Source organism: Mytilus galloprovincialis, chromosome 14 (genome assembly GCF_965363235.1).
Source record: "Mytilus galloprovincialis chromosome 14, xbMytGall1.hap1.1, whole genome shotgun sequence".
Lineage (NCBI taxonomy): Eukaryota > Metazoa > Mollusca > Bivalvia > Mytilida > Mytilidae > Mytilus > Mytilus galloprovincialis.
Window position 1 is genome coordinate 68571917 of NC_134851.1, and position 4312 is coordinate 68576228.

The 4312-nt window shown below is 28.2% G+C and overlaps 1 long non-coding RNA gene across 1 annotated transcript; it reads right to left on the reverse strand.

Annotated features, from left to right (window-relative positions):
- Positions 1-538: 538 nt before the first annotated feature.
- On the reverse strand, positions 539-3762 carry LOC143059292 (uncharacterized). The gene is made up of 4 exons (XR_012973472.1): positions 3305-3762; positions 2120-2189; positions 1455-1520; positions 539-613 (listed from the first exon to the last, which is right to left on the reverse strand). It is a non-coding gene; the product is annotated as an uncharacterized LOC143059292 (long non-coding RNA).
- Positions 3763-4312: the final 550 nt, after the last annotated feature.

Below are 4312 nucleotides of genomic sequence, written 5' to 3' on the forward strand. Positions count from 1 at the left end.
AAACAAGTTAAAACAAGTTAAAAGTTTAATTTTGGACCCTCAATGGACCAATTTAAAAAAGGTGCCCAAAATCCTAAACTTAATACATGTTTAGATTCAGCACATTAAAGAAGCCCCAAAATTCAAGAATAAAACTGCATTGAAATTGTTCAAGAAATACGCAATTTATAAAAAGTAATAGAAAAGTATTGTTTCTGAGTCATGTTTCTCCCTATTGCATAGATATTTCTGATTAAAAGAAAAATTTGGCTCTAATTTTGGCCTATTGATGTTATAATCACTTGTAACCATTAAAATTGGTATTAAGTATAGCATGTATAGATTCCCAAATGATGTTGACTGGAACTGGACAAAAGATTTTTTATTAGATTAATGAACCCCCCCCCCCCTTTTGCCAAAAAAGGGAGATCCTATATATAGTTAGTTTGTCTGGGTTGAGTAAAACGTTTAAACACAATTTTAAAATATTGATTGAGAAACTGTTGTTGATTTACAAGGCAAAACACTTTTTAATCTGTCTGTCTAAATAATACCTGTGATAAAAATTCCATGGTGCTACTCATAGAAGTGATGCTGTTTCATTCACTTAAATTCTTGCCTGTGTTACATCACTCTGAAAAATAAAAGGTTTCTGATGAATTCATGTTAAATTGCTATTTCCCCTGGTTAATTCTGAGGAATATGTCAAATAAATCTGGTTTTGTAAAGTTAAAAAAAAAAGAGGAACATTTGTAACTACAATATAACTCAGTTAGTGGCACATAAAATATTGACTCTGAGTGATCATGGCTGACCTATACTGTTTACTTCTATGTTCTTTGATCTCTAGTAGCGATATTATTCATTGGCAATAATACAGCAAAAAAATATTTCATTTTTGCAAGTAATTGTTTCTAGGGGTTCAATTCTATGCAATAACTTTATGATTATTTTTGATATAACATTTGCTTTATGTACACCTTTTCAATAACAGTTGCATTGATAAAATTTCTTTAAATGAATAAAATTGAGAATGGAATATTTATTACAATGATTACACAACCTTAGGAATAATAGATGTCAGCACTTCTGATTGTGACAAATTTTACCTTTCAACTGATGAGTTATGGAACTTTGTTAATTGGAAAATATCCCTTATGTTAGATGTCTTGGTACTTGTGTTTTATATTTGTATATTCGCTGTCTTATATATTGTGTATATACTCTGTATGTACTGTATATTTATGAATTTCAAGTAGTGAGACTATAATAAAATATTGAATCTGAATCTGTCTTGATGTAAGATAGCATTGCTCAGCAATTGCATAAAATGCAAAGTTAATTATAGTTCATAGTATATATAGAATTTTCTTAAATTGATTGTATTGGGGAAATACAGGGATAAATTATTTGCCAAAAAATTTTGGAAGAATAAAAAAATTACTAAAGTGGGTTGATGTGGTCTGATAACATACATCTTCTGTTGTTTCCATCTTTTCTGGATATGTTGGCAGATTCCCTTCTCTTCTTGTTGATTTAACCTTTAAAATAAATTTTAATTAATACTAACAGGATCTAAATACTAACAGCATCTATAATAAGCTGAAATATTGTAATAAAAATTAAATAGCAAGATATAAATTTAAACAGCAATTAATTCCCTTCATATTCAATCACTGTATCTTACTAAATATATAAGGCATTAGCAGTTTAAAAAAATATTTTCTATAGGGGAAGTAAATTTATATTTTTGATTATGTAAGAATAATAATTATTTACACAACAATTAAATTGATTCAGCTTATTTATATAGAGAATAAAAATAAGAATCAGCAATATAAACAGCAAATAAGTTTTGTAAATTTTGTTTAAATGCTTATTTTTTCATAGACAAATAAACATTATTATGATACAGTTATAGTATCATTTGTTAAATAAATTAGGTGCAATTTGTGAAAAGGATAAGACTCTCCAATATATTTTTTCTAGCCTTCCTGACTCAGGGAATGTAGCAATTAGTCTCTATTCTTGTATGTGAAGACTTTGTATGACATACATGTATATCATAATAGTATTACTAAACACATGCTGAACCTTTTGTGAAGATACAAGGATTACTTTTAAACAATATTGTTATTACCTCATTTCCCCTTCAAGTACTGCATCATTGACATCTATTCTTATTTTCTTCAGAAACAAAGTACAATATGCTGAAAAAAATTATAGTAATTATTTATAAAACTACAGTAAAACATTGAAACAAGTTCTGTGTTAATCTATACATGTATTGCTGTTCAAGATTTATTAATATTGCATACCAATTATACTAAACCATTCACAGATGTTCAACAGAGTACTCATCTATTTTCTATCATTATACAATTTTTTCTAGAATATTTTTTTTTCAATATAACTTTTTTTGGGAAGCTTGTTATTTACAGCTTCAAAACATTGTTAAAAGATACTCCTTATTTAGGATGTTTAAAAAACCCTATCAAATCTCAGGGTTGGGGAGGAGGGATATTGAATACACATCTAATCTTGGGTCAGGGGTGGGAAGGGGGATATTGAATGCAAATCAAATATTTATATTCATAACCATGGTGTTATGTAAATAGGAGTTTTAAAGTTTTGACAATTTTACAGCTAAAGTACTGTTTTGAAATAAATATCAAATAATTCATAAATTGTAAAAATGATAGATTAAAACCATGCACTCACCATTCAGGGGTTTAATAGGGTTTACCAAACAAAGAATAATTAATATAATTCCCCAATTATTGAATTACAAAATAATTATGAACATTATGATTGGAGATAAGTAAGCACCAACATTAAAATAGAGAATAATGGGATGCAAAATTAAGAAGAATAACTGTGGAAAACAAAATAATAAGGTAATACAATATAGATTATAAATCACAGAATGGAGGACAAACATTAAAAAGAAATCAAATTATTACAGAAATCTAAATTTTAATTATAAAATCATTTTCCTTAGAATTGTACAGAATAATTATTTGTTTTAAAAATATAGAAAATGTGTACAAAGTAAATAAAACATAAATATTATATGACCCCAATTCTTACACTCATGAAAGGAGGTAAATTAAATATCTGTTTTGAAACTTATTTAATACATAGAAAGTGCTCCTTTTTTCATTAAAAGACATGTTTGCATTGTCTTAGTAATTGAGAATGTTTTAATAAATAATCAATGATGAATGATAATAATGAAAATTTAAATATTACATAAAATAATCAAAACTATAAAAGGGGAAAAAGGGGGAGGTCATGTCAAGTTCTTTTTATTTCCATTACTCACATTCTGTCTAGTTAATAAGATGAATACAATCCTTTTCCTTTGGTCCGCTACTTGCTAGTTTAAGGCTAGTTCTGTAAGGTACCGACTTGAGTCCAGAATCCTTGATGTGGTCAATATCTAGATGAAAACTTTTTGTTGGCATAACATGCGACGTGCACAATTTGAATTGTTGTTGTTTTTTCATTTAATTGAAACAGCTGGTAAAAATACAATATTGATGTGAAGATGTAGAGCTACTGGTGGTTTTAGACCATTCTCAGACAAAATAGCAAATAGTTGGTATGCACTGCCTGTGTTTCACTGTTTCAATGTTTGGCAAGAGCTTGATGAGTTCATCACAACCCATAAACTTTGGAGAGAAACAGCACTACATAGTATCTACCTTGATATATCTTATTTTTACCAACATTATGATGGTTTTATCAGTGTCTGCATTTCGTCTGCACTTTATTTTGGGCATTAACCCTTGTAAACTGGACACTGTTGTTCCTTTATGTTTTCAATGAAGAAGAACCATAAGGGGAGATAATTCATAGACACATAGTTGATTTTTTTCAGTTTTCAATCCACATTTTTTTTCTTAAATCAAAAAACACATCCCTGAATTTTTTTTAAATTTTAAACGGGGGGTTTATCTTTATGATTTTGGCAATATTTTCTATAAACTATCTCGGAAATTTTTTCAAAGCTTCAATGAATTTTGGTGAAATTTGGTTTTCATTTAGATGTCAAAATCACCCCCTTTTCCAATAGAAAATAAGCATATGTACACAATTGTCAGCCAAATGTGTGATATATTTTTAGAAAGGCAAAGGTAACAGCTTTCAGATGTGATAATTGTCTGCATCATTTACTGTCAGGATTAAGGGGAAATAAGCATTGATATTTAGGAATTTTTTTAGAATTTTCATTGAAAAAAAAGCCCAAAATCAAAATGGCCGCCATTTCCATAGTAACAAAGCCCAAAATTAATTTCTAAAGTGTTAGTTGTTAATTATATTAGTTATG